The following is a 19,922-nucleotide window of genomic DNA, read 5'->3' on the forward strand; positions in this document are numbered from 1 at the left end:
GATAGGTTATTAGAGCTTGTTAATAACCATAACCAATTTGGTAAAGCGTTAAGTAATTATTTCTTGGAAATCGATGATCTGTCTTGTTAGAATTGAATTGATATTATTCCTTGAGTTGGATACTAGTTGATATTGATTATTTAATATTTTGTATTGTTTTCCTTTTTATTATTGCTATTTAATTTACAATTCCCATCTCATTCTTCATTGAATCTTTGATTAAAAAGAAGTCTGACCAATCTCTGTGGGTACGACCTTACTCATCACTATTGCAAATTATAGAGTAAGTAATTTATTATTTGTTGATTTCGACACCCATCACATTCGAATCACTAATACATTTAACATGCTAACCTTGTGCGGGAGCCACTGTTTCTAACGAGGAGTGGTTGGGAATCCGAGACCCCTACAGTGACACGCTCCATTCCATAATTTAGTTGTCCCATTGAACCTAGGTGCCAGCTAGGTTGGGTGCCCACTATAGAACTTTATACCAAGGGCTTTAGACCCATTCCTCGTCTCAACTTCTCCACAGCTACTCTACATAACCCTTTGGTTAGCAGATCCGCTATATTGTCTTTTGACTTTACGTAGTCAATCGAGACTACACCAGTTGTGAGAAGTTATCTAATGGTATTATGTCTATGACGCACATGTCTAGACTTACCATTATACATATGATTTTGTACTCTTCCAATTGCATTTGACTATCACAATGCACACACATTGGAGGTACAGGTCTTTCCCAATTAGGAATATCCTCTAAAAAATGGCGTAGCCATTCAGCCTCTTCGCAACACTTTTCCATGGCTATCAGCTCAGATTCCATCGTGGATCTAGCTATCACGGTCTGTTTAGAGGATTTCCATGCAACGACTGCACCGGCTAGTGTAATCACGTAGCCACTCGTGGACTTGGAGTTCTTAATATCAGATATCCAGCTAGCGTCGTTATACCCTTCAAGTACAGCAGGATATCTCCCATAGTGCAGTCCAAGGTCTCGAGTATACCTTAAGTATCTCAGAACCTTCACTATTGCCATCCAGTGCATGGCACCGGGGTTACTCGTATATCTACTGAGTTTACTAACCGCAAAGGCAATGTCTGGCCTAGTACAGCTCATTAGATACATCAAACTACCAATAACCCGAGCATACTCTACTTGAGAAATACACTCCCCGTGGTTCTTAGTTAGATGAACGCTTCGATCTAATGGCGTCCTAGCCCCTTGATGATTATCCTTGTTAAATTTTTTCAAGGATTTTATCAATATAATGTGATTGGCTCAACACAAGATCATCAGGTCTTCTAATGATTCTAATCCCGAGGATTAAATCAGCCAAACCCATATCCTTCATGTCAAATCTCGCATTTAACATGTTTTTGGTAGACTTGATCATCCGATCGTTACTACCAACAATGAGCATATCATCTACGTATAAACAAAGAATGACATAGTCGTCTACGTTTCCTTAACGTAGACACATTTGTCACTTTCGTTTATTCTAAACCCATTAGTCAACATCGCATGGTCAAACTTCTCGTGCCACTGCTTAGGCGCTTGTTTTAAACCATATAGCGATTTAACCAACTTACACACTTTCCTTTCTTGGCCCCGAACCACGAACCCTTCGGGTTGTTCCATATAGATTTCCTCATCTAATTCGCCATTTAGGAAAGCGGTTTTAACGTCCATTTGATGAACTTCCAGATTCCGCAACGCGGCTATGGCAAGTATCATCCGAATGGAGTTTATTCTCGTCACGGGAGAATACGTGTCGAAGTAATCAAGGCCCTCGCGTTGCCTGTAGCCCTTGATTACAAGCATAGCCTTATACTTCTCGATGGAACCATCGGGTTTCATCTTCCTTTTAAAGACCCACTTAGATCCTAAGGGTTTACTACCCGGAGGAAGATCAACAAGTTCCCAAGTGTGATTCTGTAAAATAGAATCCACTTCACTTTTAATAGCCTCTTTCCACATTGGTCCTTCTGTAGAAGTCACGGCTTCTACATACGTTCGAGACTCGTTCTCTATCAAACAAGATAGAAAATCGGGTTCATTTTCTAATAAACAAGTTAGAGTACTCGGATCGTACTCCAACAAGTAAGTTAGAAAATCAGGACCAAATGATTTTCCAACTCTCGCCAGCTTACTGCGTCTCGGCTCGAGCTCGGGTTCTCTCTCGGATTCCCCACTATCATTGTCCATAGCTTCGTCAAACGTTCGTTTTGACGTACTTGGTCCCTCGTTGGACCTACAAGGAAATACATTTTCAAAGAAAGATGCATTCCTTGATTCTATTATCGTGTTCTCGTGTATGTCCGGATTATGGGACTCGTGTACTAAGAACCGATAAGCACTACTATTATGTGCATAGCCAATAAAGCTACAGTCCACCGTCTTGCGACCTATCTTTACTTTCTTAGGTGTTGGCACCAAAACTTTAGCAAGACACCCCCACACTTTCAGGTACTGGTAGGAAGGTTTCTGACCGTTCCATAGCTCATAAGGAGTCTTATCGAGCTTCTTGCGAGGTACCTTATTTAAAAGGTAATTACTTGTCAAAATAGCCTCACCCCAAGCATCTTGAGGTAGGCCCGAACTTATAAGCATCGCATTCATCATATCTTTCAATGTACGATTCTTTCGTTCGACAACACCGTTCGTTTGAGGTGAGTAAGGTGTCGTGCACTCGTTTATTATACCTACACTAGCACAGAAGTCACCAATAGGTGCTTCGTACTCACCACCTCTATCGCTTCTAACTTTCTTAATCTTACAATTAAGTTGGTTTTCAACTTCATTCTTATAAAGAATGAATTTTTCCAAGGCTTCGTCTTTGCTTTTAAGCAAATACACATAGTAATAACGTGTGCTATCGTCGATAAATGTGATAAAATATTTATTACCACCTCTTGTTTGAATCGATCTAAAATCGCACAAATCACTATGGACTAATTCTAGTGGTTCAGTTTCCTTTCAACCGATTGAAAGGTACTTTCGTTAGTTTTGCCTCAACACAAACTTCACATTTGTTATTTGTGTTAAGTTGATCACCGGACGGCCGGCAAGCGCCAAATCCTCGATAAGCACCTGCGCACGGCCAAGATAGTCCGGGATGGAAGCATCCCCCTGCCGCAATCCCTGGAATTCGCCCACCAACCGGAGAGCACGAGCCCGTGTCATCGAGCCAAGCACTTGTTCAATCGCCAACCGTAGATGCCGAGAGGTGGACTTACCGTCGGACAAGGACGAGATCAACAAGGAGATCACGGCCTTATCTTGACGGAGCCATGCACTCCGACGTAAAGAGAATAGTAAACCTATTACAAGACGAATACTAATAATAATAGACAACGAATACTCATGATAATAGACTTCTAATAGTAAATGCTTGATAAATATTCACCCCACACATATATAGAAGAGTTGAATTACGAACAGGACTTAGCTAAAAACTGCTATTGATATGATATTATGATTTGGGTAGATCAACAGTTGAAAGTTGTTAAAAAATAAGGGGGGAAATGATGGAATTAGTTTTATAAATATTATAAACTTAAAAATTTATAATAACTAGTATTTGTCCCGTGCGATGCACGGAAAATATGTTATAAAAATATACCCTATATGAAGTTTATTCTTATATAAAATTTTTGTTATTTAATAATTATTATGTGTGAATTCCTATGATAAAATTATGAACATAAATATATTTACAATTAAAATAATATTTAAGGTGGGTGATTACTACAAATCTTAAACTATATTAAAAATTTAGTACATAGTATTTAATATACAAATTTTTAAGAACTTAGTAAACTACAATAGTAATTGAATTACAATTTTAGAGTCACCACGGATCAAAATTTTTAGACCTTTGATATTTCTAACTCTAGATGTAGCAACATACAATTGACCTTTAAAGACCAAACAATCACAATCTTAGTTCAAACATTGATTTTTTCTTCCAAATACTATCGAATTAAGTGTGTAATCAATAAAAGATGAGAACTAATAATTCGAGAATATAATCTTAATGTTACTAAGCCTACTTCACGTCAATTAAGTTGGAGAGTGTTGTTGGATAGTATCCGATGAATCCACGAATAACGCATCCGATGAATCCACAACCGTAGTCCTCGATATGCACATCAACAATCTTAAATATTAGGCCGCCTAGCTATGCTATATATTAATTTCAAACTTATGGACTTTGGGGTTGCATGTATGATGTGCATGCATGCTTCTTAAAGCCATATGGTCTTGTGAAAATTAAATATTATTAATACCAACAATTAACCATTAATATCAACATTTAATTTTCACAAGACCATATGGATTTATTATAATTAAGATTATAAAATTGAATCTGTGTTTTTTTATTAAAAAAAAAAAAAACGTCATCATTTTTTACTAAATGTTCTAGTAAAAAGTAGTGAGAAAGAACTCAGAGAGAGAACCGAGCATAAGAGAAAGATCTAAAAAATATCTTTCTAGTAAAAAATAGTGAAAAATATTTTTTGCAAAACTGGGTCTCTTCTTGTTTGACCAAAATAGGTTGATTTCGTTCACTTCATTCCCCTTGAAAAGCTAATTCAACATTAAAAGAGTCTAGAAAAATGTTTTCAAAATTCAATTTTTATATTTTCAAACAGACCTAAACTGACATTATAATGAAATAGTTAAAATTCTTATTTATTACAAGTGGTTTGAGTTTTGTTCAACAAATTATGCCGAATGAACGTGGTTTGATGCTATCAAACCATAAGATATTTGGTCAAATAATTTGAGTTGATATCATTATAAATTATAGAAAATAACTGTTAGGTTTATTTCAATGACTTTCTATAACTGTAGAATATTCCAAAATCCAAATCTTTTCTTTTCTTATCAAATATAAATTTTAAATGACGATGTAATTTCATAAAATGGATGGACAGTTAAAGTTATTTTATTTATTAAATATTAAATACTTGAATGTGAACATTTTCATATTGATTATTGGATAATATGTTGTTTTATTTTATATATTTTAAATTTTTAAGATTACATGGTAGATCTAGACTCATGGTGAGACTCTCACCATGACCACGCGTCCAGTAGCCTTTCCTAAGTAGTTATTTTTTTAAAAAAAAATCATTCTCCACTCTCTCTCCGAGAAAACCTCTCCAAACATTCCATTTGTGTAAGAGTAAATACCCAAAATGGTCCCTGGACTATAGCTAAATTCACAAATTGGTCCCTGACTTTCAATTTCAACCAATTAAGTCCTTAACTTTGTAATTTTGACACGATTTGGTCCTCCATCTATTTGACCGTTTGTTGACCGTGATCGACGATCTCCAGAAGAACCTTCAGCTCTCGTCGGCGCACGTGGAGGCCTCCAGGATGACGTTGCACTGGTTCGGAAACACATCGTCTTCTTCGCTCTGATACGAACTCAACTACATTGAATCCAAAGGGAGGATGAATAAAGGCGGCCGGATTTGGTAGATTGCTTTCGGCAGTGGATTCAAATGTAACAATGCAGTCTGGAAATGCAACCAGAACCTTAAAAAATCGACGATGGACCATGAAATTACATATATATCCTCAAAAATCACAGTCAACAAACGGTCAAATAGACAGAGGATCAAATTGTGTTAAAATTACAAAGTTAAGGACTTAATTGGTTGAAATTGAAAGTCGAGGACCAATTTGTGAATTTAGCTATAGTCGATGGACCATTTTGGGTATTTACTCTTTGTGTAATCAATACAACTTTGAAAATGATCTGAAGAACATTTCCATATTTCATCATGTAATTTACAGATTTCATTTTCCCTAGTTCTTAATCAAAGCTTAATCAAAGATAATTCATAAAAAAAAAAACTAAATTATCTTTTAAAATATTTTTCATAACTAAATCACAAAATATGTTACATATAAATAACTCATTATAAAGTTCACAAAATAACACATTTCTTAAATATAAGTAGTAAATTACTCGAATGAAAATAAATTCAAATTTTGATATTAATCATAAATCAATCTATATTATAAATCTCAATATATATATATATAATTATAGAAAGGAAATAAAATATTACAAAGTTACAAATTAAATTTGAAAAATACGAATTAGAAATATAAATAACTCATTATAAAGTTCACAAAATAACACATATTTTAAATATAAGTAGTAAATTAATCGAATAGAAATTGATTCAAAATTTGATATTAATCACAAATCTCACTATAATTATAGAAAGAGTGAATTCCATTTTTGGTCCTACTGTTATAGGGGCATTTCCAATTTTAGTGCATCTTAATTTTTTTTGCCACTTTATAACCACTATTATTGAATGTGTTCCACTTTTAGTCCCACCGTAAGTATTTTCATCAAGAGGCCGTGTAATCTAGGGTTATTTTGACCTTTCTTCTCATCCAAGACTATGTTTGACTAAAGAAATGAGAACATTAAACCTAAAACCTAAGAAACCTCGTTGGCCCATGTTGGAACGAACGAAACAATGTAGCTTTGGCTTCCCATTCTCGTTTTTCGAAGAGCCATCTTCGAATATCGGAGGAGGAGGACGAAGCGCCTGGATTAAAAGAGAAGAGACAAACATAAAAAGACCAAAATACCCTTTGATTATACGGCCTCTTGATCAAAATATTAACGGTGGACTAAAAGTGGAACACATTCAATAACAGTGGTTGTAAAGTGGCAAAAAAAAATTAAAGTGGACTGAAATTGGAAACGGCCCTATAACAGTAGGACCAAAAATGGAATTCACTCTTATAGAAAGGTAAAACAAAAAATCGCAAAGTTACAAATTAAATTAAATAAAATACAAATTTAAAATATAAATAAATTTCATAAGTTATCATCTAATGTGGCTCGGTGGTGGGGGCTTATATTCTTTGGGCTGACAAATATTATCATATAAAAAATTATGAGTATTTCAAAAGTTTCATAAGTTATAATTTTAATACTATATATATAATACGGAGTAATAATGTCCCAAATTGAATTTTAATACTATATAATATAATAATATCAATAATATTCCAAAATTTATCTACTAAAGAATAAGGAAGGAAATCTTAATGCAAAATTAGACATAAACAAGTTCAAACCATTTGACTTGACACATAGAAACCAAGAACTATACCAACTCAGCTAGCTTTCAATTCAATAACACAAATTATAATAAATTATTATAGAAACATCTACAATATATATAAAAGGTAATTGGATAGCTAGGGTGGTGGGCCCCTTCCAAGTGTGGGCCCTGGGCAAGGGCCCAGCCTGCACTTGCCCAGGACCGGGCCTGTTCATGAGTAGTACCTCTTGTTCTATTTTTATAACTTATTTACTTGATAGTAACAACAACTGTGCAGGTAGTCCGAATACTAATGCTGCAACGTGTCCAGTTTCATCAATAATTTCCACACCCATTTTGCGCCTATTCATTTTTAAGTTCATATTTTTGAAATTAGTATGAATGACGGTATAGTAATATTTGATTTTGTGTGTGCGCTTTTTTTTTTTTTTGTTTAAATTGTTTTTTTATTGAATTGATACTAACCTTGGAGTTAAATTGTTTGTCACTACATAAACATTTGTTAAACAGTGACTACATCCTATATACTAAATGTTTTTGTTGTCAAGATTGATACTGATTTTGCCTTTAATCTAAGCAAGTTGAGCCTCGAAGATGAAATTAAATGTAAATTTATATTAGTTCTAATATATTTAATGAATGCACAATAAGTATTTTACATACAGGATCAATAAATGCATCAACGACGGCTAGTTTGAAATTTCTTCATTTTCTAGATTTGTCAAATTGATTGCAGTATTGTAATAGTCTCGGCATCTTTTCAATGCGTCAATTAGTGTGTCACAGTGTTCTATTGCACAAGGATTCATTGAAAATTAAACAAGAATTCATCGGTATGTATTATTGTTATCGCACAACACCACGATCATTATAGGAATGATATTTTTATATGTGTTGGGTGGAGTCCGTTAAAAGGTCAAGTTCAACAATTGGTAGTTAAGATATCAATTGTTGGATGAAAGTCGGTGAAGGGTTAAATCTAGCACACTACCTCTCGAAATGTGGTAGCAGTATAAAGTTGTGCCTTTGTTGTGAGCTATAGCTTTTGGCGCGGTGATATATAAGCGCTTGATCTTAACAAGTACATGGTATCAAATTTAGGTCATTGGTTTGAGGCAAAGGCTTTGTAGTTAAGCTGCATAAGTAAGGCAACAGGTGGAGACCCATTCAAATTTGCTAATCTATTCAAAGAAAAGCTAGGAATTACTCTACAAAAAGTGGATGAAATGAATTACTCTAGAAACAGTGGATCTATTAAAATTTTCTGCTTGAGGTAGGCTTTTAATAGTAGGATGTATCTGGTTAGTATTCTGCCTTTGGTTGGTTCTCAAGGATTCCTCTGTGCAGTATCATCTTTTATTCTTTTGTTTTCTAGTTTATGTGTGTGTGGAAGAAACCTGGAAAAGCTGTTCTCGAACAGATCGAGTTCTTCGAGTTTGGTTAGCTTACCTATGCTCTCTGGTAATGAACCACTGAAGCTGTTACTAGAGAGCCTGAGGATTCTGAGATTGTGGAGCCGAAAAACGTTTTCCTCACCGCAGCCCCATCGGCAGAAGTAGTTGGTGACCGCAATGCCCATGGCGGTGTCATACCAGCAGCAACACAGCGGAGAACCGAAGCCGCAGCCCCACAGTCAGCAAACACAAAATCGGATGACTTTTTGCCCCCAGTTTAAAAAAGTTAGGATTAAATTAAGTAGGCTTAAATACTTAATACTTGGGACAAAATTGAGTATTATTAGCTAATAATCGGATGATCATTTTGGGTATTAACTTTAAATATTGTTATAATATTGCCAAGCACATTGTGCTTAGATGGTATGCATGTAATGACTCTTCTATATGGGAGGTCATGAGATCGAGCCAGTGTTGACTTTTTGTGTTAGAGTCAATAATGCTAAAAAAAAATTATTATAATGAAGTATATACTTATAATATGGTAATTTAAATTTTTTAATTTATAATATTTTTATTTACAAATTACTATTACTTTTACTAGATAGTATTTTCGCCCATGCGTTGCACGAGATGAATTTGTTATAATATTTTAAAAATATTTAGATCGATATACAATTGTATATATTATAATAACATTGAATATTATATAATATAATTGAAGAATTGAGTTGCACCGATTATGTTTTCTGATGTTGTCATTGCTTGAATTTGAGCAAATAATTACTCAATTAATAGCTAACGTGTAGATATACGCATTCGGTGCTGCAACTTTAGATATTTTATATATCAGCGTTTAGGATTTGTATTAATTGGGCTACTTAGCTCGTTGTCTAGCAATTTAGTTATAGAAATTATTTATATGGAAGATATATTCTCTATGTAGATATATAGCAATTTTGTCATCTTTGTATATATAAAAAAAAAAACATAATATCATTGGCTTGAATTACACATTATTGAATATCTTTGTAGAGGGACATTGATAGTAGTAACAGAATTTTATCCATCCCTGTCTAGAGTTAAAACCATCAGACCGTCAGGATTGGTGACTCGGGAAAAAAGCCATGTACAATTAACCGTGATTAAAGATTGATTTTCTTTCAGTAATAACTCAACGTGAGTTAGTGTTTGACCATGACTTTTGTTGATAGTCATGGCATATGCGAGCATCAACGTGAATTGTTTTTGTTAGAACTTGAACGGAAGTCTCGTATCAAAAGGGTGAAAACATTTTAATTAAAGATTTTTACTTTTATTAATAGTATAGATATAGATTGGTGTAAATAATAATTAATAAATTATTATTTCCTTATAAAATTACATTGAATTTCAAATGGATTTTCTCATTTATTACAAAGAATTTGTTTCTGTTATTCTCACAATTATAATGGTTTAATTATTTTTAGAATTTGATAACCATTTTCTATTTTTAAGTACATATTAACTTTAATTTGTGATAGAAATTCATTAGATATTAGTTAATATTCATATAAAACTTTGTTACCAATTAAGCTTTATTATTTTTTTTTACCAATTAATTAATATTCATATTAATTTGGGCGGGAATGTGGAAGAGTAGGATTTTACTTTTATTAATAGTATAAATTGGTGTAAATAATAATTAATAAATTATTATTTCTTTATAAAATTACACAAAATTTCAAACGAATTTTCTCTTTTATTACGCAGAATTTGTGTCCATTATTTTCACAATAATAATAATTTAATTATTCTCATAATTTGATAACCATTTTCTATTTTTATGTACATATTGACTTTAATATGTGGTAACAATTCACTATAGATTAGTTAAGTTTCATATAAAATTTTGTTACCAATTAATCTTTATTAATTTTTTACTAATTAATTAATATTCATATTAATTTGGGCTAGAATGGTGTAAAAGAGAATTTTACTTTTATTAATATTATAGATAGATTAATTTCATTTTGAAATCATTGGTTCATATATTTCAATTATTTATTTTTTCTTTAATTATTCTCATTGTAATCATAAATGATATTGCAATAATTAATTTATGATATTTATCAAATTGTAGTAAAAGTATTATTTCGAATTTGAGACATCTGATTTAGGAAGCTAGTACTGCAGTAACACATCGGGAGTTTCGGAGCAAAATGGATAGAATCAGAGCGGATTGGCCAGCAACATACAATTACCTTGAAGCAATCGAGGTCGAGAAGTGGGCATTGTCGCACAATGGTGGTCATCGGTATAGCATAGTGACAACCAATTGATCAGAATCGTTCAACAATTCGTTGAAGGGATGTCGTATACTGCCGGTTGCTGCACTTGCAAGGCTCACTTCTCACAAAGTAAGGCTAATGTTTGCTTACAGGCGAACAGCGGGGTAGAGGATGCAGGAGAGAGGGTTGCGTTGGCCTACAAATATTACTAAGCACTTGACAACACTAGAGCAACAAGTGTACAATGCCACCATTGAAAGATATAATGACTCAATGTGATTGTACGGGGTTGCTCTGGAAACCCGACATGTCACGCAACGTCCCAAACGGTTTTTTAGAGTTTGTTTGGCAGATCTTTCCTGCGACTGTGGACACTGGAAGGTCAACAGTTTACCATGTGCACATATCATTGCTGCATGTCAGTTTCAAAGAGTTACGTATGACTCATTCGTGCCGAACGTTTTCTCATTAGAGAACTACATAATGAGTTATGCAGGTAATTAATTTTATCCACCAAACTCTGAAATTGAATGGAGGAGTGAGCACATTATACTTCCACCATATTCTGCTAGGTGAGATTCGCGTCCTGGACAAAGACAAACTCGTCGCTACCCAATGGAAATGGACTATGGAAATACAAGATCCACGTGACGATGTAAGTAGGATAGTTATGCCATGGAACCGTGCACCGTTATCTTTTTTTTTTTTTCCTTAATTAACCGCACGACTTTTCTTCTTCATTTTCACATTTTGTGGTTTCACTTCCTCTTCGCACAAGCTTCTTCAACATAATCTCATAAAAAGAAAATTCATAATTTCATGCACATTCATAAATCCATGCCTGCACATTCATAATTGCGTGGATTTATGAATATGCAGTTATGAAATTATGAATTTTCTTTTATGAGATTATGAATTTTCTATTATGAGATTATGAATTTTCTGTTATGAGATTATGAATTTACAGTACATTCATAATCTCATAACAGAAAATTCATAATTTGACCAAACGCGCGCCGTTAACACCACATTAGCGAATTTTTTTTCTCGTAAAAACGGCACCGTTTGGATCTGTGTTCACCATTCATGGTGAACATGTTTCCAGGGCATAATGCTGGCCTCAAACTCATGTTTCACACCAGTGCCCGACGTTAGTTAACCAATCGTAGTGATATTAACTAACTCCACTCCTTATACACATAACTTCAATGGAAATGCAGATGGTTTCAATGTTAACTTTTCTTTCGATCAAATATTATTTTTATAAGTTTCATTCATGATAATGTGTATGGTGAACTTAACGATTTAAATATATGATAATAATAATATTATTAACAGCTTTTGTATTTCATCTTTTTTATAATTATGTTTCATTTTTGAGTTAATACCCAAAATCGTCTTCGACTATAGTGGTTTTTCTCAATTTCGTCCTAAACGACTTTGGTGACCTAATATCGTCCCAGACTTTTGTGTTTCGCTCAATTTAGTCCCAGACTTTTGTGTTTTTGCTCAATTTAGTCCTTCATTTGTTATTCTGTCCATTTGGTGTTAAATAAATAGACAATTCAGTAATTTTAATATTGGCATCTCTTTACTCATAGACATGTGAACTGCGAAATCCTTTTTTTTTTTTACGAATTACTCCTAAAACTACGAATATAAAATTTGATTTGCAGGTCCGGGAGTAATTCTGGGTGTAATTCGTACAAGAAAGAGGAATTTCGCACTTCACAAGTTGAAAGTAAAGAGAGATCAATATTGACATTACTGAATTGTCCCTTTATTTAATACCAATTTGACGGAATAACAAATGGAGGACTAAATTGAGCGAAACACAAAAGTCTGGGACGATATTAGGTTACCAAAGTCGTTTAGGATGAAATTGAGAAAAACTACTATAGTCGAGGACGATTTTGGGTATTAACTCTTTCATTTTTACTTATTTAGTCAAACATCACTAAAAATTATTACTAATAATTACTTAATTATTACTACAAAATCGGTTTTGATTTTAATTTCTTGTACAATTATATATACGTTCCTAGGGTCCGGATCCGGTGAGGACCTAATCTTAGGTGAGGACGTGAGGACTAATCTAGACCATTAAATCAGAATGATGTATGTCTGAGATTAAAAGGAACAAATCACACGGATTAAGAAAAAAAATCCCTTTAAACTATTAAAATATATAAATTTCGGGTAAATCGGTCTTATTAAAAGATGTGCATTCCTATACAAAATATTGTGCATTCTATACTGAGTGTTGTGCATCGATAACATTATTGTTGTGCATTCAAACCCCGCCAAAAAATCATAGTGGACATCCCAATGTCCCCTACGATGCACTGAAATATGTGCTATAATGCACAACTCTCTAGCCTATAGTGCACAACTTACAACACTAGGTTGCACAATCAGCACACACGAATGCACAATCATACTACCCAGGCATTTATACATATACACGACAATCCAAATATATACAATATTATACTCAAAAGAACGAGCGAAAAAAATAAAAAATACTCATTAGTTTGCATGGGCGAACACTCAATCAATGATGAAGAAATCGCGGCTCCAAATTGCAACGGTGATGATCCAAGAAAATAGGAAACCAATTTGGCCAAGGATTACACATGCGTTCACACTTAAAAAAATAGAAAAAGACTCTACTACCCACTTTAACAAAAAAAATCAATCCATGTCATCTCAAGAACTCAAATCTGGGCCATTCAAATAAAAAACAAACGCACAAGATTAGTCCTCACGTCCTCACCTAAGATTAGGTCCTCACCTGATCCGGTTCCTACGTTCCTATTCTAATTGTATATACCTTTGTATTCTAATTATATACCGCTCGTATTCTAATTTTTTTTTCCAGTTTAAAATAATGTTGTCTTCCTCAAAGACATTATTATAGTATGATGTCTTCCCTAAAGACGTTATTCCTTTGTATGTTAGCCACAAAAGAAATTTCTCATTTTCGAATGCCGTGTGCAACAATATGCTGGTGAGGGTAGCAAATGTAGGGGCTTTTTGTTGGGTAATATGGTTGAAAAATCCCAAAATAATAATTTTACAGAAAAATTATTATTGTATGGGAAACAGAAAAACTGGGAAGGAAAAGATGTGAAAAACTGGGTAAAGGTTAGCACGAGTTCGAACACAAAGTTCTTTTCCTTAAAACCTTATTTGCTACCTCCCACAAGTGCTAGGAGCGTTGTAGCCTAGGTTTCCCAGGATAAAACGTGCTACGAATATTTGTTTAAGCACCTAAACAAAGAACCCGGCAAACAAAGCAAAGCTGTAACACAGATTGGCTAAAGAAGAGAGTAGAAGCAGAGTTTTGAGAGGATAAAGCTACTGAAATTCCTTTGTTTCTCTACTGTGTAAAATGCTACTGCTCTACCTCTCTTTATATAGGGATGTTAGAGTGATAGCATTCAACATGGCCATTAAATTGGTATTAAAACCAATTGTGTAACACCTGTAACGGCCACCCACTAAGTAGGATTAAACTCAGATTTAAAATAGGAATTAAAACAGTGTTAATTCCAGTAACAGTTGAGTTTAATCTTCTGAACTTTTGGGTTTCAGACCGTTGGGGTGCAGGTTCACACGAGAGCACACGGACCAGGCAACACGAGAGTACATCTCTCATGCGCGCTGTGGTGCAACCCGAGAGTGCACCTCTCGTGATCACTGATGCACGAGAGTTGTGCTCTCGGTGCACCACACCCTCTCGTGCTCTCTGTAGCACGAGAGTAGGTGCTCTCGGTTTCGGTCGAACTCGGGCGAACCAAGTGAATATATCAGTTGGAAAATGATACCGAAGTTTGGCATAACTTAGCCCGCAAGGACAGCCAATTTCCGGACGACATTCGTGCCTGCAGGTGCCGGCGCACGCGAGCTCGGGCTTGAATCAAGCCTTTTCGATCTCTTCTAGTTGGATTTTGATTTGCACCCCGCCCCCTTCCCCCGCGCGAGAGAGCCTCTATGTTATACAATTCAACAAGCATCAAAAGAGCTCTTGTACATAAGGGGGGAAAATCTTCTTTCCAAACCAATGTGGGACAAAGTCCACTATTTCCCTTCATTTCCCAACTCAAATGGGTCTACTTTGAGAATCAATATCTCATTCACCCATTATCCGTTTTGAGCGTACAATATATCAATCTTTTCGTCTCACTACGAAGAACCCGAATCCACTTTGACCCGACCCAAATCTGAAGTGGACCCCATTGATAATTGTACCACAAAATAGCCACTTAATATGTCATTTTAAGCTAATTTTTCCAACAATCCCCCACATGAATGAAAATTGATTTTCGGGGTAGTTTTAAAATCGGAAACAACTGTGTTCAACGGTCGATCCTTGCATAGGATAGGTAGGGTCACACCCTTTGAACCTTCCCTCGTGAAGATACATTTACTCTACTGACTGTACGGTAGAACGCGATGTCTTTAAATCGACTGACGTTTGTGTAGACGATGACATATCTCACACAGGAATCTCCCAATCATGCTTTGTTCTCATGACTGTGCCCATTTTGGTCGTGGGTCGCCATTCCTGGTTCTGCAAGAGTTTGTGAAGAATTATGCCCATCAATTCTCCTTTGAAGCTACCCTCATTTCTCTCTCACATAGGTGATTCTTTCCCGAGTATCCCGCATACTCACATATGTCAACCGACATTCTGATAAGCAGTATTTATATATTTAATTTAGATTAATTCTTATAATAAATTAGTTTTATTTATTTAGTATTATATTTATTTTAAACTTTATTTTATATTTTGTACTAATATAATATTAGTTGAATAATTAGGCTTAATCAACAAATTAGTAAGTGTTGAGCTTAATTAGTTTATGGAAAAATTAAATAGGCTTAGTAGTTAATTGGCCCACTAAAATAAACCCAAATTCTATAAACTAATCATCTTTTCTTTTAGGTGAATTATGTACGCAAGAAATAAGACCAGAGAGCAGCTTCAACGGCACGACTTATTCTACGATTTCTCCGTGAACTTCAGTTACGTACGTAGACAACAAACGATGACTCCGTAGGCTGCTGCGATGAAGACAAACTGCGCGCTCCGTCCGTAAACTGCCGTCGACTCTTTCTGTGGATTCTTCAAATTGTGGTCTGCTGCTATACGGACAAATTAATTGAATTAGAGGTTGGAGCTTGTTCTACCAATGACATGCTACTTATGACAAGGGGAGTTTGTTCCATTCTTTTAAACACATTCTTTATTATTTACATGCCTTAATTTTTAATTCTATTTTAACATTTGGGACAATGTTAAGAATAAGTGTGGGGAGGGGACTATTATTCATGATTTAATTCTTCCCTTCTAACTAATAATAAATTTTTCAAAAAATATAGTATTTTTACTAAATTCATGACATAATTGAATAATTGGTCTTGCATATTATGATTATTTAGTTTAGTATTTTGTTTGATATGGTGGTGGCTAAACTAAACAAGCATGAACCTGTGAGATTTTTGAGTCTTTAACTGACACTTCAGTTCAATTATTTTGTTCCTGTGTGATATCTTCCATAGATTTGTATCTCTAGAACTTGCATTGATTCTCTTTAAAGCTAATTTGATGCATGCATGATTTTTAATATAATTAAGGCCATCTTTGATTTTTAGCCTCACTAGCCAAATAGCCTATTCATACCATGATTGATTTATCCTTAGTCAGCCACTTTGAGGCTTTTTAACTGTTTGTTTTTGCTATGGAACCACATTATAAGCCTTATACTTGACATTGATTTCCTTAACCTTGCCTAAAAGATTAGGGGAGCTTGATTGAGTAATTGCATAAAGATTTGAGTGTGGGAAAAATGTTGACAAAGTATCTATGACTGAGAATAATGAATTGGTCATTAGACTTTGGTTGGTATTTTCAAAAAGAAAAGATGGTAGATAATGGGAAATGAGTTGATGTAATTATTTCAAATCGAGATTGTTCCTAAACTAAGAAGGTGAAGTATTCTATGGAAATTGTGATTCTACAAAAAAAAAAAAAAAAACAAAAAACAAAAAAACAAAAAAAAAAAAAAAAAAGAAAAAAATGCAAAATACGAAATGTAAAAAGCAGAAAAAAAAAGGAAAAAAGGATATGGAAGGCAGAATGAAAAAAAGAGAATTATTATTATTATTATTATTATTATTATTATTATTATTATTATTATTATTATTATTATTATTATTTTTCATGTTGAATAAGGTATAAATAGTTTATTATCTTATGGGGGGTGTGATAGTTTATTTGGTTGGAGATTGAAGTGTCGAAACAACAAGAGAGATTTGGTTCACTTGGTCTTTATTTTGAATTATTAGTTCATTCAATCATGCTCCTCTAAGTTTTTAAGGCTTTTTGAACTACTTTCCAAAATAATTCCTACCCTTTACCCTAGTCCCATTACAACCATGAAAAAGTCCTTATGATTTGATCATGCATGTTATCTTGTAGTAGAGAATGAGAAGATATGCAATCCTATGGCAGAGCATTTCTATAGGTATTGATTTGAGTGAAATACACACACCCTTCAAACACTTGTGCGTTATGAGTGATATTCCCGTGAGAGCTTGGTTACTTAGTTCACTCTATTTTCAAATAAACTGCTAACTAACTATTTATAATGTGTTTGAGACCGATGTTCATGAAGTGTTATGAGTTATTACATGTTTATATTTTTCTTGAATAATGTTTGTGCTTGAGGACAAGCAAATGATTAGTGTGGGGAGTTTTGATAAGCACTATTTATATATTTAATTTAGATTAATTCTTATAATAAATTAGTTTTATTTATTTAGTATTATATTTATTTTAAACTTTATTTTATATTTTGTACTAATATAATATTAGTTGAATAATTAGGCTTAATCAACAAATTAGTAAGTGTTGAGCTTAATTAGTTTATGGAAAAATTAAATAGGCTTAGTAGTTAATTGGCCCACTAAAATAAGCCCAAATTCTATAAACTAATCATCTTTTCTTTTAGGTGAATTATGTGCGCAAGAAATAAGACCAGAGAGCAGCTTCAACGGCACGATTTATTCTACGATTTCTCCGTGAACTTCAGTTACGTACGTAGACAACAAACGACGACTCCGTAGGCTGCTGCGATGAAGACGAACTGCGCGCTCCGTCCGTAAACTGCCGTCGACTCTTTCTGTGGCTTCTTCAAATTGTGGTCTGCTGCTGTACGGACAAATTAAATGAATTAGAGGTTGGAGCTTGTTCTACTGATTTTTTGTGGTTTCTTAGAAATTAGGAAAATAAAGATTATTTATTTTCTAGGTTCTATGTGGTTGAAAGAAATTGATTTTATTTGTGGATGTTAGGGAAATTAGGGCTATTTTGAGCTGATTAGGGAGCCTAAACTAGTATAAATAGGGATGAATTTTGCACTATAGCATAGTCAGTTTTGTTCAGAATCACTTTATTTTACTATAAACACTCTCTGCAATGTACTGCTGAGTTCGAATTTTCCAATTCAAGGATTATTGAAGTTTGATTCTACAAGACCAGTGAGATTTATTTAGCTTAATTTTATTCTCTGAACTTTATTATTTATATATCTCCTGTTATCTGAGTTTAAATTATTGCTTGATTAATTGTTGCAAAGGGCCCATTGTTCAATTGTCAAGTTATTATATTGCTAATTAGAACTTTGAATCCGTAATTGTTTAAGTGTTCTAAAGCTAGTAGCAAATAACATAGTTGATTATAAATTAGATTTTCAATCTTATGTTATGAAGATATATAGTCTAGTTTAAATGAACCATGCTTTTGAGTTTGTTGGCTAGAATTGGTAATCTTCTAATTCTTTTAATGCTGTTAGTAAATTAAATCCTAAGAGCTTGTTTAGGATTGTTTATTAGCTAGGGAAGTTATCAAAGAGCTTGTTTTGATTATCGACAAAGTAAGGAAAGATAGGTTATTAGAGCTTGTTAATAACCATAACCAATTTGGTAAAGCGTTAAGTAATTATTTCTTGGAAATTGATGATCTGTCTTGTTAGAATTGAATTGATATTATTCCTTGAGTTGGATACTAGTTGATATTGATTATTTAATATTTTGTATTGTTTTCCTTTTTATTATTGCTATTTAATTTACAATTCCCATCTCATTCTTCATTGAATCTTTGATTAAAAAGAAGTCTGACCAATCTCTGTGGGTACGACCTTACTCATCACTATTGCAAATTATAGAGTAAGTAATTTATTATTTGTTGATTTCGACACCCATCACATTCGAATCACTAATGCATTTAACATGCTAACCTTGTGCGGGAGCCACTGTTTCTAACGAAGAGTGGTTGGGAATCCGAGACCCTTACAGTGACACGCTCCGTTCCATAATTTAGTTGTCCCATTGAACCTAGGTACCAGCTAGGTTGGGTGCCCACTATAGAACTTTATACCAAGGGCTTTAGACCCATTCCTCGTCTCAACTTCTCCACAGCTACTCTACATAACCCTTTGGTTAGCGGATCCGCTATATTGTCTTTTGACTTTACGTAGTCAATCGAGACTACACCAGTTGTGAGAAGTTATCTAATGGTATTATGTCTTTGACGCACATGTCTAGACTTACCATTATACATATGATTTTGTACTCTTCCAATTGCATTTGACTATCACAATGCACACACATTGGAGGTACAGGTCTTTCCCAATTAGGAATATCCTCTAAAAAATGGCGTAGCCATTCAGCCTCTTCGCAACACTTTTCCATGGCTATCAGCTCAGATTCCATCGTGGATCTAGCTATCACGGTCTGTTTAGAGGATTTCCATGCAACGACTGCACCGGCTAGTGTAATCACGTAGCCACTCGTGGACTTGGAGTTCTTAATATCAGATATCCAGCTAGCGTCGTTATACCCTTCAAGTACAGCAGGATATCTCCCATAGTGCAGTCCAAGGTCTCGAGTATACCTTAAGTATCTCAGAACCTTCACTATTGCCATCCAGTGCATGGCACCGGGGTTACTCGTATATCTACTGAGTTTACTAACCGCAAAGGCAATGTCTGGCCTAGTACAGCTCATTAGATACATCAAACTACCAATAATCCGAGCATACTCTACTTGAGAAATACACTCCCCGTGGTTCTTA

The 19,922-nt window shown here is 34.2% G+C and overlaps 1 long non-coding RNA gene across 1 annotated transcript; it reads left to right on the forward strand.

Annotated features, from left to right (window-relative positions):
* The first annotated feature begins 564 nt into the window (after positions 1-564).
* On the forward strand, positions 565-18,525 carry LOC109153903. Its single transcript, XR_002049633.1, has 3 exons — positions 565-575; positions 13,159-13,164; positions 18,395-18,525. It is a non-coding gene; the product is annotated as an uncharacterized LOC109153903 (long non-coding RNA).
* Positions 18,526-19,922: the final 1,397 nt, after the last annotated feature.

Source organism: Ipomoea nil, unplaced genomic scaffold (genome assembly GCF_001879475.1).
Source record: "Ipomoea nil cultivar Tokyo-kokei standard unplaced genomic scaffold, Asagao_1.1 scaffold2565, whole genome shotgun sequence".
Classification (NCBI taxonomy): domain Eukaryota; kingdom Viridiplantae; phylum Streptophyta; class Magnoliopsida; order Solanales; family Convolvulaceae; genus Ipomoea; species Ipomoea nil.